The sequence below is a fragment of the Haliotis rufescens genome, unplaced genomic scaffold (genome assembly GCF_023055435.1).
Source record: "Haliotis rufescens isolate VD_foot unplaced genomic scaffold, xgHalRufe1.0.p SCAF_4, whole genome shotgun sequence".
Classification (NCBI taxonomy): Eukaryota; Metazoa; Mollusca; class Gastropoda; order Lepetellida; family Haliotidae; genus Haliotis; species Haliotis rufescens.
This window is the reverse complement of record NW_025964112.1, coordinates 16,264,500-16,276,422: the sequence shown is the minus strand read 5'-3', so window position 1 is coordinate 16,276,422 and position 11,923 is coordinate 16,264,500. Positions and strand designations below refer to the sequence as shown.

Sequence of the window (11,923 nt, the reverse complement as noted above, 5' to 3'; positions counted from 1 at the left end):
CATCTGACGACAGGTCTGGAAGGCATCCCCTTGATGTATCAGGGCATTGGCATAATGTTGATGATGGGGGAGAAATAGGCCACACCTGTATCTACTTTGCTTAATGCTTCAAGCAGCCGTATGTGAATAATAATATCATAGCTTCCATAACGTTGTTATACTGTTGTAATGTTGTTATAACATCAGTGGTTTGTTATTTGTGATGTAGAATCTATTAGACATAGTGCATTATTGGGATATTGAATAATCACGATATTCCGATGATTCGATGTTAGTTCGGCATTTTGAATACATTGGACACCTTTGATGTGTGACAGAGACGTGTATATGCTTTTTTGTGAACACCTGGTGTCATGGTTGTCACCTCCATTCTGCCTTTTACGCCTAATGAAATCTGACAGTCGAGACCTGTGTTGTAGCATCTACTGGAAGTATGATTAATATATAGGGTTAAGACTACCATTCAATAGTAACGATATATATGACAACTTGTGTATACGATGTTGCGGTGAAATTGGATTTAACGTCGCGTTCAAGATCATTGCACTGATATAGCGACGTGCATGCAAACCTGACCTTGTGTATACGATGTTGCGGTGAAATTGGGTTTAACGTCGCGTTCAAGATCATTGCACTTATATAGCGACGTGTATGTAAACCTGACCTTGTGTATACGATGTTGCGGTGAAATTGGGTTTAACGTCGCGTTCAAGATCAATGCACTGACATAGCGACGTGCATGCAAACCTGACTTTGTGTATACGATGTTGCGGTGAAATTGGGTTTAACGTCGAGTTCAAGATCAATGCACTGATATAGCGACGTGCATGCAAACCTGACCTTGTGTATACGATGTTGCGGTGAAATTGGGTTTAACGTCGCGTTCAAGATCATTGCACTTATATAGCGACGTGCATGCAAACCTGATGTGTGTATATGATGGTGAGGTAAAATGGGGTTTAACGTCGCGTTCAAGATCATTGCACTTATATAGCGACGTGCATGTAAACCTGACCTTGTGTATACGATGTTGCGGTGAAATTGGGTTTAACGTCGCGTTCAAGATCATTGCACTTATATAGCGACGTTCATGCAAACCTGACCTTGTGTATACGATGTTGCGGTGAAATTGGGTTTAACGTCGCGTTCAAGATCAATGCACTGATATAGCGACGTGCATGCAAACAGGACCTTGCGTATACGATGTTGCGGTGAAATTGGGTTTAACGTCGCGTTCAAGATCAATGCACTGATATAGCGACGTGCATGCAAACAGGACCTTGCGTATACGATGTTGCGGTGAAATTGGGTTTAACGTCGCGTTCAAGATCAATGCACTGATATAGCGACGTGCATGCAAACCTGACCTTGTGTATATGATGGTGAGGTAAAATGGGGTTTTACGTTGCGTTCAAGATTATTGAATTTATTAGGCGACGTGCATGCACGTGTGTGTGTGTGTGTGTGTGTGTGTGTGTGTGTGTGTGTATGTGTGTGTGTCTGTGTGTGTGTCTGTGTGTGTGTGTCTGTGTGTGTGTGTGTGTGTGTGTGTGTGTGTGTGCTAGATTGTCGCACTTATGTTGCGACGAGCTAGCCAACTTTGATGCCATGCCGCAGTTGAACATGAATACCCCATTCAGTATACTGTCTCCGAACCGAGCAGTCCTTGTTTTAGCCCTTTAATGCCAGGCGGGGTAACAACAAGTACCATCTTTTAAAGTCGTTTGGCAAGACGCGGCCGGGGATCGAAACACCGACCTTCCGATCTCCAGGTAGACGCTCTACCAGTGGACCACGGAGGCGGTGTGTATATGATGGAACACTTTTGTTAGTTACATTTGTTAACTTTATCGTTGTAATAATGCATGTTGTTATAACGTGAGCGGTTTGTTTATCTGTGTTGCGTTGTTGAACATAAACGAACTATTTATTATAATGGGATGGTTTCAGGACGGGTATTACATGATAGTTGCGATGTCAAATTCGTTAATGCAAATTCGACAGCGCACATGTTTGAACACTTTACCGGTAAACTACGTGCATGCTAGATTATTTTTTGTTATTTCTACTAAACAGTTGTACAGCACAAAAACATTTAAAACGTTATTATGGTAACAATTGAGTTAAACGAAGCGTTTGATAACTAGCACATCTAAAGCAGCACAACGTAAAAGTCTATTCTGTAATTTTGCTAACAACGACTGCCAGGGCGTGCCCATTAAATGCGTCGCACGCTGGGAATCGAGACACAAAAAGAGCATCTAAATAAGTAATTCACCGCTTCCAGAGTTATATCCGATTACAATTCCATATTGTCCATGTGCTAAAATTAGGCAGGTTATTGCACCACAGCGTCGGGTGAGCAATAGGAGGCACTGGGGCCTTTGTTCACACGTGATTGCTACAACACATGGTGAGCGGCACGGATGTTGATCTGTGCAACACGTGATGTAATATTAGTACATAATGTAATATTAGAACATGGCCAGGGAAGATTTGATTGCTCGTATTGAATATTTTGCATTTCCTTGCGTTCTGTGGCACATCGAGTAATTATTGTCTATTACTTCATTAGTTAGTTATTAATTATCAATTATTTAGTTTGGTCATTATTTCATCGATATGCATTGTGTCTTAATGCTTCGTTAGAATCCCTGTTAATGATAGTATATTTTATTATGTAACATCCAAGTGACCATGTTTGTTGATAGTTTCAGGGATTACAGTTGTGTGTGATATTTAAGTTGGAGTATCTATTTTTTAAAAATATAAGGAATGCGTTGTAATGAAACATATTAAACAAAAAATGTCAACGCCAGAGAATAATCTTGATTATTTGCCCAAACAGATTCCATTAGGAGTAAAAGGCAAATGAAAGCGGAAAAATATGTGAATGGATCGCTGAACAACAGCGATGACACCAGGTGTTCGAGAAAATGGCAAACATGTCCTGTCCGACCTACCCGACATCAAACATGTATTCCTTGACAGTAAACGTTAACTTATATATTGTATTTAAATCTAATAAGCCCCCAGTCTTTGAAGTATTTGTATAAATTTAAAACGTTCGTTGTTCCTTCCAGATTACAGGGACATTTTGTCAATCAAACGCAGATATATCGAGGTATCTGTAATTCGGGAAAAGCGAAGAATCCACATAAGACCTTTATACCGAGTTGTATTCTGATGGTAACCTTAAAATACAATCGTCTGAAAAGATATATCGAGTAACTGCCGAGTTCGGGACAACGACGTTTTACTGTAGTTTCACTTCGCACATATCCCCAAGTAACACATCTCTCTCCCTCGCGGTCCTGATTCATAGGAACAAGTCATACATCCGAAGTTGAGGAAGTTCACCACTTCCTCGGCAACCCTCGGGCACATTTCCTCACCCTGCCGAATCCTGGCCCCCCAACCTCCTGATACCTCACTCCTGCCCCACACATGGCACACATCGGAGCACGTACATACGCGGGGAAAGTTCATGCCGGCGTCCCCCAACATCACCACGTGAAGCCCACTCGACCGTGACATGGCGCTCCGGGGTTCTCAAAATGGCAGTCGGGTTGAACTCTTTGCTGTAAATGATACCTCAAGACCGTGTTTGCAGACATCCGTACACCAGGATTGAACTTGTGGACAGGTTTTTTCCATTATGGTGTAATACCGTGTGTAATAGTACTACAACATGTTTTAGGGTTTACTAAAACATGTGTATTGTTTGTATAACAGAGATGGATGTTTTGCTAAGCGGCATAGAATATGCACTGCATGCCGCTCGAGTCACATGCATTGTGAAATAAGTCTTCATTGGTTCTTCACGAATATAAGCGAAAGTACTTCCTAAGACGATCTGGATGGTAAAAGAAGCCTACGACTACACTACCAATACGTACATATTTATGGCCAGAATATATCAAGACACTGACATTTAATATTTTTATGTCCGTTATCTTCACGGTACGTGAAATGTTGTTGAACGCTGACGAGTTAGAAACAGTGCGTCCTCTTATGACCCCCGATATAACTTCGGATAGAACAAACTCGAAGTGACCAAAATTAGTTTAGTAGATCACTTTTTGCCTTTCTTCCACACCATGCTGACACGCCTTTATTTAAATTAAATTAAATCTTGTTCAATCACCCCAAACACTTACTCACTTACTGATGACATTCTACTGAAGTGACCTAGTCGACCCCAAAGGTGAGGGCAAAACAAATGAAACAGTGCCCCTCATAGTACTTTTCGGATCACAGGAAGGTTTACTTTGTATCATATCACATACCATGCATGCGTAACATAGCGGGATCGTAATTAGCCAATCCAGCCTCGCGATTCCGGAACTAATGATGTCAAATGCCTTATGTGTGACGGTGCCGATTCCTAAGTGCGGCTATATGGAAAGAATAAACAGGTGACGCATCTTCCACCACACGGATATCATGTAGCGGAGGGTTTGCAGTTACATTAACCTTGTGCCCTTTACACTTATTTTTCTTTCAGTATACACAATTGATATCTTTCCTGGCCATAAAAATGTTTAGGCTAAAAACATATCAAACAGGGAATAAATAACCATCTTATGGCAGGACATGCTTATCCTTTTCGCGAACGCCTGGGTTCATCATTGATTTTTAGAGATCCATTCATGTAATTTCACCACTGTTTTGCCAATGGAATCTGTTTCTGCGGATAATCGAGACTGGTTCTTTTCTGGAGTTGACGTTTTATGTTAACGTAAATGCGGATGTTTTTTTACCCGGACATCGTAACGACCTTCAATGAAACTGGATAGTGTGGAGGTGTGTAGATATGTTGGAATGTACTGATCCAAGGCCAAAATACCGCATACTTTGAAATAACCAAAGCTGCACTAAAAACGCTTATGAAAAGAGTTCGAGCGTAAGGGCGTATATCAAAGCAAAGGTAACACATGTGGTTCTAGATGATTAATAGAAAACATGATATAAAGCAAGATATTCATCATTTATGACCTATAAACTTCAAAAGAAGTGGATTAATCATGCAATAAACATACTATAAATCGTCACCGTCAGATAGAAATACAAGCATATTTCATCGTTTAATGAGGCTTGGGTTTATAACTCATAACTGAAAGAAATGAACCTTTAAAATTAAAGAGATCAGAGGTGTTCTACTCTTTTTTAAAAATATAGACTCCTTTCAAAATAACCACGCTAATAACACTTCAAAACGAAGTTTCTTCATCAAAACACCACGTTTGGGTAGCATCTGCCACCGTTCCTTACAATAGTGTAACCCTAGCGTATGAGCAACGTTAGATGGAGGTGTATCATGATGGTAATCATGTCTCTCCACCCACGCCCCGCACACACTTGCGTGTGGGGATTTTGCAAGACATTATCAGTGGTATTGAAACCATCTGACATCGCTACCACAGGGTTACCGAGTGTGTACTTAGGGGAAGGGTGTGAACAGCGTCTCCATCCTCTCTGATCATTCATAAAGCATGGCCCACGATGTGACAAGGAGAACCACCCGTGCTTTATATCAGAATTGGAGGATGGAACGATACATTGTACAATGAACATGTATAAATATTGATAATAATATGCATATGTGTGTGTGTGTGTGTGTGTGTGTGTGTGTGTGTGTGTGTGTGTGTGTGTTTGTTTGTTTGTTTGCGTGTGTATGTGCACCTTAATAAAATATAAAAAGAAAATAAGATAAAATATTTCATCTGCATGAGTACTGAATAAATTATCAATAAGTGGAAATCTACACGATCGTAAAAAGAGCCACCAATATTCTGTTTTTAAAAAAACAGGTTCTGCTACTGGATATATAATATATAAAACATATATTATTATTATTATTATTATGATTATGGCTTCATAATGATGAGTAGAATGATTAAATGATAAAGGTCATATCGCAACAGCTGTATATCTCTCTAACAGTACATCCATCCACTTCATTCTCCAATTTCACTGTTTCTCCTCTTCTCTATGTCTATATATCTACCTTACCACACCGCGCCTTCCTTTACCATGGTCTATCCCCGTACGAGCTTATAACCGTTCTCTCGTACTATGTCTATTTACCCGTTGCTTCGAATCGAATACTCTCTCTCTCTCTCTCTCTCTCACTCTCTCTCTCCCCTCTCTTTTCCTCACTCTCTCTCCCCTCTCTCCCTCTCTCTTTCACTCTCTCTCCCCTCTCTCGTACTCCCTCTCTCCCTCTCTCTCCCTCTTTCTCCCTCTCTCTCCCTCTCTCTTTCACTCTATCTCCCGCTCTCCTTCCCTCTCTCTCTCTCACACTCTCTCGCACATTGACTACATACATTATTTTGATATCACAGGTTCTTCTTCATCAAGACAACAGTGCATCTGCCCCAGTGCACCACCTGTCTCCCCTAACTGATGGTCCATGCGAGGTAGGGTTATCTCAATTTGATAGCAAACCTGAAATAGACACTCGATCAGGTCGATACACAGTGCATCTTGTTGATTACTGTCATACGTGACATGAACACGTGGTGCCACTGCTCGTCGACATTAAAATACCCTATGTGGAATAGGGTATATCGACATTGTTATTTGACTGGCGTAGAAAACCTTGCTTTGACATTAGGAACTGTCAATGAACGGGGCATTGCGTGTGTAGCCCCAACTCTCATTCATGCCTACTTTTGGACGTCATCGGTTTGCCTTTTTCTCGAGTACTAAAGGGAATCCTTGGCATATCCGGTGTGTAAGACGAAGTTTGGGTGCTTCGAGATAAACGATCAAGAAGATCATGGAAGATGAAGACTATAGCGCTACCTCGAGATGATGTTTCATCATGTAAGATACGGTTTGCCAACTGAATGATAAAGGCATCAATGTGTTCGTGTAATATATAAATATGTAATATGGTACAATGTGACATCCTCAAGACGTACAACAGTTATGTTAGCGGTAATAATATGATATTTCGACATGTAGAGTGCTAAGTACGTAATGAAGGATTCAATATGATCATTTGACATGTAGATTGTTATATACATTATGAGGTATCAACATGATCATTCGACATGAAGAAAGCTAAGTACACGATGATTGTATCAATATAATCATTCGACATGTAGATTGCTAACTACACAATGAAGGTATCACTGTTATCATTCGACATGTAGATTGTTAAATACATTATGAAGGTATCAATATGATCATTCGACATGAAGAATGCTAAGTACTTGCTGAAGGTATCAATGTGATCATTCGACATGCAAATTGTTTAATACATAATGAAAGTATTAATAGGATCATTCGACATGTGGATTGCTAAGTACGTAATGAAGGTATCAATATGATCATTTGACATGTAGATTGTTATATACATTATGAATGTATCAATATGATCATTCGACATGTAGATTGCTAAGTACACGATGATTGTATCAATATAATCATTCGACATGTAGATTGCTAACTACACAATGAAGGTATCACTGTTATCATTCGACATGTAGATTGTTAAATACATTATGCAGGTATCAATATGATCATTCGACATGAAGAATGCTAAGTACTTGCTGAAGGTATCAATGTGATCATTCGACATGCAAATTGTTTAATACATAATGAAAGTATTAATATGATAATTCGACATGTGGATTGCTAAGTACGTAATGAAGGTATCAATATGATCATTTGACATGTAGATTGTTATATACATTATGAATGTATCAATATGATCATTCGACATGTAGATTGCTAAGTACACGATGATTGTATCAATATAATCATTCGACATGTAGATTGCTAACTACACAATGAAGGTATCACTTTTATCATTCGACATGTAGATTGTTAAATACATTATGCAGGTATCAATATGATCATTCGACATGAAGAATGCTAAGTACTTGCTGAAGGTATCAATGTGATCATTCGACATGTAAATTGTTTAATACATAATGAAAGTATTAATATGATCATTCGACATGTGGATTGCTAAGTATGTGATGAAGGTATCAATGTGATCATTCGACATGTAGATTGCCAAGTACACAATGAAGGTATCAATGTGATCATTCGACACGTAGAGTGCTAAGAACACAATGAAGGTATCGATATGATCATTGGACATGTAGATTGTTAAATACATTATGAAGGTATCAATATGATCATTCGACATGTAGAATGCTAAGTACTTGCTGAAGGTATCAATGTGATCATTCGACATGTAAATTGTTTAATACATCAATGTGATCATTCGACACGTAGATTGCTAAGTATACGATGAAGGTATCAATATGATCATTCGACATGTAAATTGTTATATACATTATGAGGGTATCAATATGATCATTCGACATGTAGAGTGCTAAGTATGTGATGAATGTATCAATATGATCATTCGACATGTAGATTGCTAATGACACAATGAAGGTATCAATGTTATCATTCGACATGTAGGTTGTTAAATACATTATGAAGTACACAATGAAGGTATCAATATGATCATTTGACATGTAGATTGCTAATTACACAATGAACGTATCAATATGATCATTCGACATGTAGTGCATGAGTAATTAACTATTTGAATATGGAGGATTCAGACGGGTTTTTTCTCGGTATGAAGGCAGCGAGTTTCAAAGTGATCATGTAACCTGCAGAGTGAATACTGCATTATGTAGGTATCAATAGGAATATATGAGATACAATTTGCTTCAGAATGACGTAGGTACCAGTATGATCACATGTGATGCATGTTGGTTACATCCTAATTAATTCATCAATGTGGTCACGTATGATGCACTTTGAGATATGAGTGTCAACATGATAGTTTTAGATTCAGTTTGAATCAGTTTGCGCTCATTTATTTTCATGACAGAAAGTGCTTGGCTCCTTTAGTAATTATCATCATCAAATTAGTATTACTGTATTATCATAAGTATTATTATCAATAATACTACTAATAATAATACTAATACTACTACTAATAATACTAATAATAATAACATATAGACAATAGAACCCACCACCCTAACTCTTCCCTCAATTGCTTATATTTACCAATTATGATGGGAGGGCGTGGTTTGATGAATGTGAGGCTCTTCATGATAGAATTGCTTTGTGCACTTTTGCACACATTATTTGTCTGATGATCCTCTTGTGAAGCACGTCAAGACTCGTGATGAAAACAAGGCATTCCACAGTTTTCTAAAACGAGCCAAGGGTGTGGGACATAAACTCAATGTCCGCGTTGATTTTGTTGATGGCTCTGTACTGTTGGACGGTACAGAAATGAGCGTTAACCAAACGAAGTGCCGTATCAAATCGGCCAAGACTCAGTTTTCAAGGAGAGGCTTTCTGAACGACCACTGCATCAAGTTTATGTGCAGTGTGTTGAGATACTACAGAGTCCTTCACTTGGATGAAGTCGGCTGGCATGAAAAGTGAAACAGAAGGCTGCTCAGGACCAGTCACTTCCCACTCGAAACCGTCAATGTGTGATTTTGAATCAAAATGTAAATTTGAAATGTAGATTATGCAATGAATTTAATGAGACTGTACAACACATTGACAGTGGATATCCAGCTTTGGCACAAACACAGTATCTTAAGGGACATGATGGAACGGCTCGATCATTTTATTACCGTCTTCGCCATACTTGTGATTTTGACACAGGGGTCCATCCATGGTACGACCCAGAATATGTAGAGAGCGTCATGGAAAATGATAAATACAAAATCCTTTGGAATAGGCCCGTGTACAGCCTCAGACATATCCTTGTCCATTCTGATTAAGCCAATGAAATCATTTATATTAAAAATTATTGAATATCTGTCCCTTTTGACAGTAATGCGATTGACAAGATTCAGGAAAAACATGGCAAATATGCAGACCTCGCTTTCGATCCCAAGTACCAAGTTATCCGTCTCCCCATTGTTCTCGGTGCCTTAGGTTTGGTACCTCCCAACCTGTTGACTGACATCGGGAGAGTACCCGAGTTTGCTACCAGGAATACAACCCCAATCTGGGTGATGCAGAAGGCTGAAGTGTTGGGGAGTCTTCGCATTCTCCGAAAAGTTCTGGGTGGGTTTGACTAGGCAGCGCTTCCTGGGAGAAGTCCCATTTGCAGTCTGGGCTGCGTGTAGAGGGGGCAAGGACCCTGAGCTGACGATGAGCCTAACAAGCCTGACTGTGCCATGATCACCCAAACCCTGTTTGCTGCATTTGTTATATTTAATCTGTTCATAATAATAGTGGTAGTAATAATAGGTGTGGTTGTGGTGATAGTAGTAGTAGTAGTAGTAGTACTAGAAGTAGTAGCAGTAGTAGTAGTAGCAGCAGCAACAGCAACAGTAGTAACAGTGGTAATAGTATTGCGCGGAAAAGGCATCGGGTTCGTTGTTAACGTGGTTTAAGTACATGTAGGTTAGCGCCTCGCTATGCGATTAATATGGATTTAACACTCTCGATAGACACATCCGGCGTTGACATCGATATAACCCTTTTTAAGATTTGCATACACACATCTGAATTAGGAGTACATAGAGTGCCAGAAAAAAAAAGTAAAACAAATAAAACATAATTTGTGAGCAATCATCTATGCTCAGTTTGGTACAAATTGTTTGGCTTCCATCGCGACAAGGTGTAACAGTTTCAGTAATGCCTGATCATAGACAGCTCATGGTATCAGACATACATGTATGTCCAGGGCTGTGCGGTTATAAAGGATGACAAAGCTTGTTAGTAGCTGGAACTGCCTGACAAGTTGACATTTTATGCTTGTAACACGCTCGCTCTAGATTTAATGACCTCCAGATAAGACGTCAGTAAAACATGTCTCATTCAGATAACATGCTTGTTTAACAGCTGGAACGCAGCATCATTCTGACTCTGCAAAATTGTTTTAATATATAGTACATATTTTGTTTCGGTAATCATAAAATTAATGAGAATATTACGTACTTTAATATGTATAAACTATTTCATTTACATATGGAATACACACACATTTACGACAGAATACGTTTCAACGAGTCTCTTATTTTGTGATATGCAGAATATATAGAGCGGAATAGAAACGCTGCTCTTTTGCTTGAGCGTATGATGATAATTAACACAATCAAGTGGCTTCAGGCTCATATGATGTTAACAACTGTCATACATGAAACCTAAAAAAGCCGTAATTGATTTTTTTATGCACAACCAATTTCACAAAATGCTGCATGTGATCTCATGTCCACAAAAAATGTATATACTCACATCGTTCACAATATCGATTGGAACGTTCAGTATGCAGTGCAGTATACGAACTCCTATGGCTGGTGTATAATGTACATCATACATCGATTGTTGGGATGAGGCAGTAGGTACATGTCTACCTGTCCCTACGTTCGCTACGAAAGTGTGTGAATAAGAGTGTTGAAAAACTCGTTGGAAATTTAATTCACACAGTAGCCATATCACTATGTCAAGTTGTAAAATAAATATTGGGAGTATGTTACAGTCATCGATGTATCCTTTGCAAACGCCACGTGGCCTCGCAGTCATACATTAAATATGTTGATACACAATACAATATGTACAATATGTAATGTCAGCTCATTACTAAACCTATGAACAAACACTTATTGTTCGTGATGGGCGATAACACTGCTATGCCATCCGTAAACTAACATATTTCAAATATTGTTCAATTAAGAAACATTAAATACAACACTGTCAATACCCAATTAAATCTGTCTCGTAACTATGGAAGAATTTCCCCTGTTATGGAAGCTGAGACTGAAGAACTGAGGCACAAAACTATATCCCAAGGACGTTGCCTGAGTTGCCACATTATGAAGCTTATCACAACTTTCTTATGTATTTTTCATCTTTTTTGAAAATCTGATTTTTAAGAAAAGAGAACAAAACATTTTACTCTGAAACGGAT

The 11,923-nt window shown here is 38.9% G+C and overlaps 1 protein-coding gene across 6 annotated transcripts in view; it reads right to left on the bottom strand.

The window, feature by feature from the left end:
• The window catches only part of LOC124140526 (innexin unc-9-like), a 211,003-nt gene that overhangs the window by 80,653 nt on the left and 118,427 nt on the right, over window positions 1-11,923 (bottom strand). The window lies entirely within an intron of this gene.